The 6,018-nt window shown below is 42.8% G+C and overlaps 1 protein-coding gene across 1 annotated transcript in view; it reads right to left on the bottom strand.

Annotated features, from left to right (window-relative positions):
* Positions 1-5,802, bottom strand: part of DYRK4 (dual specificity tyrosine phosphorylation regulated kinase 4) — a 35,943-nt gene extending 30,141 nt beyond the window's left edge. Inside the window, exons 1-3 of the mRNA XM_030553139.1 lie at positions 5,734-5,802; positions 3,429-3,575; positions 626-767 (exon numbers count right to left, since the gene is read on the bottom strand). The gene's annotated coding sequence lies outside the window, so the exon portion shown is untranslated. The remainder of the gene's footprint in view (positions 1-625; positions 768-3,428; positions 3,576-5,733) is intronic.
* Positions 5,803-6,018: the final 216 nt, after the last annotated feature.

Below are 6,018 nucleotides of genomic sequence, written 5' to 3' on the forward strand. Positions count from 1 at the left end.
TTTTTTTGAAAAAGTTGAAACTGTTTCTTTTGACATTTTCAAAATGAAACATTTTGACTTTTCATTTCAAAGTGACATTTCACTTAGAAACCTGTTAAAAATAATTGTGAAGGTTAACAAATACCTGAAAAAATAATGAGACCCTGGGCACATACTCACGGAGGCTAGAGCGTGCTGCAGCTCACACTGCCAATTCTATTTTTAGTGTGCTGGCTCAATGAGAGCAGTGCAAGTAAGTATGTCTTCTGAAGGTGGGAATCACACTCCCAGTTCCAAGTGTAGAGAGACCCTTAGTGACTTGCCTTCACACAACAAGGTCACACATGCCATGGTTTCTTTGCAGGGACTGGACTAGATGATGTCTCGAGGTCCTTTGCAGTCTTATGGTTCTGTGACTGATTCTATGATCCTCTTGTCACTTATTTATTTGCACTAATCTATTTGTTCCACATTTTGTTTAATATCAACAGTTAAATTATATTTAAAAATCCTTTAATGCATCCCTTTCTCCATCCCCTCCCCAAGAAAGGCATTTCAGTGAACTCTAACAGCAATTCACCTTCTTAGTGAGCGCTCTTTGTTACATCATTCTCTCTAGCATGCATTGTTTCTGCTCATATTGTACCTGGAGCTGTCAGAGGCAACTTGAGACTGGTGTTGGTTCCTTCTATTTCAGGCCTATTGGGCTGGACTCTAGTAGCACCTTCAGGCAGGTTTTCTGCAAGGTTAAATCTGGAAACATGTGGCTGGCCTCGAGATCTGTTTTCCTGCCAAACAACAAAGATTTTCATATTACTTTCTTGTATTTTCACTCGTTTTCAGCTCATCCCTATTGTTACAGAAAAACTGCTGCTTGTAGCCCACTTAGAAGTAAGCTGTGGAGGCTTTGGATTAGGGATTTTAAAGTTTAAAGTCAACCTGTGGAACTCTTTGCCAGAGGATCTTGTGAAGACCAAGACTATAACAGGGTTCAAAAGAGAACTAAATAAATTCAGGGAGGTTAGGTCCACCAATGGCTATTAGCCAGGACAAGCAGGACAGGTGTCCCTAGCTTTTGTTTGCCAAAAGCTGAGTTTGGGTGACAGGGCATGGATCACTTGATGATTGCCTGTTCTGTTCATTCCCTCTGGGGCACTTGGCATTGGCCACTGTCCAAAGACAGGATACTGGGTAAGATGGACCTTTGGTTTGACCCAGTATGGCTATTCTTATATTCTAAAGTTAATTTAGGGCTGAAAAGAGGCCTGGAAGCCTTGGAGACTATAGTCCTTCATTTATCCACAGAACAGGTACAGCTTGGGCAACAACAGTGGAAACTTCCCTTACAATGTGCCTTCATTCTGACATGGAGAGAGACACCTTTAAGGGAAAAGGGGGAATTCAGTTTACATGTCTATTCAATACCTGGGGCTCAATTATCAGCTGGTGTGAACTGTCATAGCTCCACTGACTTCAATTAAGCTATGACAATTTACACAAGTTGAGGATCTGGCCCTGGTCTTTCTGCTGAGGAGGTTGACAAGATGATCTAAGAGATGTTTTTCGTTTCTGACTTCCGTGATTCCAGGAGTCAAAGTGTGCCTCTTTACTTCTAAGCTTGAGCAAACGGGTTTAGAAAAAAACAAAAGAACACTGGCTCAAACCTCATCCTAACAGGGGCCCTGATTTACCAAAGCATTTAAACACGATTTGTATATTGGAAGTTTTACAGTAAAATTTCTAAGCCTTGCTTTAGGAAGGAGTCTGGCCTTTATGTATCTTCTTATAACAATGGCTTTTAAGTGTTTTCTTAAAACACAAGACAATCTCTCCAAACCCTTAGATTAGTAAATGAACCTGTTCACAGAAGATGCTAGGGAAGAGACCAGAAATTCTTAGAGTTGAAACGTAAGAACTGACTGCAATGGACTTGAGCACGTGTCTGTGCAGGAATGTTTGGCTGCATCAGGCCATGAAATTTAACATTTTTGATAGTTCGAATCTTTTCAGATAAGCAGCCTCTCTACCCCATTCTGTATGCTGTTGTGAGCCCTAGAGCTACAATCAACCCTTATGCAAACATTTCTAAACAGGTTATACAACCCATGGCAGTGTCTCAGTAAACCTCTACCTAACAAGCTGCTGTTTATAAAGCTTGCATTCTCCAGGCATTCCATGGCATCTCAGGCAAAATGCATTCTGGGGTTATTCTGATCCAGAAACATAGGCGCCAACTTCCTCTCTACTCGGGGGGAGGAGGGTGTTTGACCCCTCCCTCCGCCCCACGTCCTGCCCCCACCACACACCTTCCCCCAAGTCCCCACCCCCATTCCACCTCTTCCCATCCTCACTCCGCCCCATCCTCACCCCCACTCTACCCCTTCCCCCAAGTCCCCACTCCCACCCTGTCTCTTCCCACCCCTGCCCTCTGCCTCTTCCCCACCTCTTTCCACCCCCTCCTTTGAGCACGCCCCATCCCTGCTCCTCCCCTTCCCTTCCAGCACCTCCTGCACGCTGCAGAACAGCCAGGAGGGAGGGGGAGAAGTTGATCAGTGAGGCTGCTGGCGGCAGGGAGGAGTTGGGGGGAGGGGTGGAGTTGGCTGCTAAGCACCCACTAATTCTTTTTTGTGGGTGCTCCAGCCCAGGGCTGGAGCACCCAGAGAGTCAGCACCTATGTCCAGAAATACTTCTAGCCCATAAGATCTGAAGATAGACCAGAACAGGGACCAGTAGAACCTGCCAAATCTGCAGAGACTCCACCATAGATTTGTTACAGTAACATCGCAGATAGGAAGGAAAAAGGATCAACATGGTAGACGTAAAGAATGTGAGGCACCTCTTCAGATCAGAGATCTGATTTATTGAAGAAAAAGGACAGGAATTTAGAGAGCAGGGATCAGAGAAGGACAGAGCAGTTGGGAAGAATGAGGAAGAGAGAAGGAACTGGTTGGATTTTTAAATGCCAACACTGAAGATGACTTCAAAAGGTTGAAGTAACTTTGGATAATCATCAAAACTTATAGGGATATCCCAAATTAGCTACCACACCTTTTAGGTATTCACCCATCACTAATTCTTTTTTTTTTCTTAAACTGGAGCTGTGCTAGTGAAAACAGAAACTGAAAAAAAAAACTTCAGTAAATTATATCTATCTCCACATATACAAACATCCAGATAGGTCACTAATCAGATTCGCTAAAATTCCATTAGCTCCATTAGAAACACATTGGTTAACATGAAACAAAAGTGTTTAACAATCAGATAGACAAGGTGAGTGAGATAATATCTTCAGGGCCTGAAGAAGAGCTCTATGTGGCTCAAAAGCTGGTCTCTCTCTCCAACAGAAATTGGTCAAATAAAAGATATTGCCTCACCCACCTTGTCTCTCTGCTATCCTGGAACAGACATGTCTACAACTATACTCCATATAAAAATGCCCTTTAATTCACCTGAAGCAATAGGTTCACATTCGACAGGTTCTTTGTTATGTGAGGAAGGCTGCTGTCTTGTGGATGAGGTCTGGTGGCATTTACAATGAAATTGTTCTTCGTTTGGCCTTCCAGATGAGGGAGTGAACTGACACTGCTATTGAATTTCTGCAGTCAAATAAATAAAAATTACATGGCAAGTTGGTAAAGATTTTTTTTTTAAAAAAACAGCTTAGTTTGAAGGAGTGACCTCTATAGCTTTTCTAAGCTTTTAAAATTGATTTGTCAAAAACATATAAAAATGTACATGACCACAATTATTAATAGATGAACAGATACATTAAAACAGCAGCACTAGCTTCCACTATAAATTCATGTCATGAGTTTCTTAAGAACTACCTAATTTTAGTTTCTCGTAACTTTTCTTTTAAATTTCACCTTCTGAATTGAAATTTTGCTATATGTTTTCAGCCAAAATGTTATATTTTTTCTGGAAGACCAGAGCAAAATTCAGTCAGTAATTTCTGAGTTAAGTGTAGAAAAAAAATCCTGGCTCTAACCACCAGACTATTGAGTCATTCTTATGCTTGTAAAAGCAGCAAAGAGTCCTGTGGCACCTTATAGACTAACAGACGTATTGGAGCATGAGCTTTCATGGGTGAATACCCACTGTGCTCGCTCTCGCTCTCCATCCTCCCTCCCTCTCCCATCGCCAATGACATCAGAATGGCTTTCTAGCCTGGTGGTTAGAGCACTCGTCTGGGAGGCGGGAGGATCCAATCTCCCCACTCTAACAACTTTCTCATTATTTATCCAGAGTGCAATACCTTCAAAAGGAGAGAGCGCGGAAGCCTCACTTCTGACTATCCCAGTGGCAAGAGCAGGGGTTCTCAAACTGGGGGTCATGACCCCTCAGGGAGTCACGAGGTTATTACTTGCGGGGTCGCAAACTATCAGCCTCCACTCTAAACCCCGCTTGGCCTCCAGCATTAATAATGGTGTTAAACATATTTAAAAATGTTTTTAATTTATAAAGGGGTTTGCACTCAGAGGCTTGCTATGTGAAAGGGGTCACCAGTACAAAAGTTTGAGAACCACTGGGCTAGAGCACCCACCTAAGATGTGGCAGATTCTTGTTCAAATCCCTTCTCCCCCTCCAAGTGGAGGGGGAACTTGAACCTGGGTCTCCCATATCCCAGGTGAGTACCTAAATCACTGGGCTAAAAGCTATGAGGGAGGTTGAGGTCCCTCCTCCCCAGTTTTGTGTGAACTCACCTGAGGGGCCCAATCCAGTAGGCAGTCTCTGAGCATGCCTACAGGATTGGACCCCATTCGTGACTTAAGTAGCCAAATGCCTATCTTCCCCTGGTTTGTGAACTGCTGTGACATTTAGGCAGGGGCTAAGTGTCTTGAACCCTAGAAGGAGGCAACGGTGCAAATGCCCAGGGGCCAAAATATAGGCACTGAGTGAGTTTAGGCACCTACAGGGTTCCATAAGAGTTGTGTATCGCACTGGGAGTTAGGTGCCTAAAAAGTGGCTTAGGTGCCTAATGCCTTTTGTACATCCAGGTATAGGTCCTTTTGTTATTTGCAAAACACTGCTGCATCACAAGTGCTTTAAACTCAGTTATTGATGTGTGTGGTAATAACTTTTGTGACTGGTGGGAGCTATCATATTTGGTATCCAAGTGGTTTGCACCCAATCTGATATCTGCAAAGAATGCTGTCAGTGAAGAAACCTTCCTCTTGTAGACAGATTTGAGTGTAAAAATAGGTTCTGATCCTGAAAGAGATGCCTGTGTGCTATCAATAGTAGGATCAGGACCATAGATTCTGTATTCAAAGTTTTATACACCTGTAGAATGTCAAAGCTCTGAAGAAGGAGAGAGTCTGGTTCCTATGGCGTTTATAATGACAAGGGGTTTTTCTTGTATTTTCTTAAAAAACCCAAAACAAGCTTCTGAGATGAATAAGTTGTCCCTTTCACAGAAAATACTATGGAAGAGATTGGAAATTCTTAAGAGTTGAAACTCATAGAGTTTCCCATGAGAACGTATGGGGCAGGGAGAGGATGTTTGTCCCCCAGTGTGCAGCAGACATAGCTCAAAATACTACTGAATGACTAGTGGAACCACAGACTGCTCACAGGTGCTAGACACAAAATTTCACAGCTGCATGGGGAGGGAAGGTGAGGAAGAAAAGGACTATTTGTCTTGCCCCCCCCCCCATTGTGGGAAATCATCTACTTAGGTTTATTATATGTGAGGTGCTCTCCTGGAAAACAAGCAGCAGGACATTCTTTAACATTGATGGAAGATTCACGTACCTGACGGAAGACTTTGCTGGATCCCAGATGATTGCTCTCTTGAGCTGGCAGTTGAGACTGAGAAAATGAATCTACTTGGGAAGACTGAAAAAGATGGTTTGACATTTTATTCAATAAAGTGATTCAGAAAGGTTACATTACAATGTTTTGGTGTCATCAGCACTATTAGTACTAAATTGCTTACAATAATTGTATCTATAGTAAAAATGTAATGAGGGCATGTACTGCTCCATTTATTCAGACGTATAAAATACCATCCATTAGTCATTCAGAAAATAGCACAGC

Source organism: Gopherus evgoodei, chromosome 1 (assembly GCF_007399415.2).
Source record: "Gopherus evgoodei ecotype Sinaloan lineage chromosome 1, rGopEvg1_v1.p, whole genome shotgun sequence".
NCBI lineage: Eukaryota > Metazoa > Chordata > Testudines > Testudinidae > Gopherus > Gopherus evgoodei.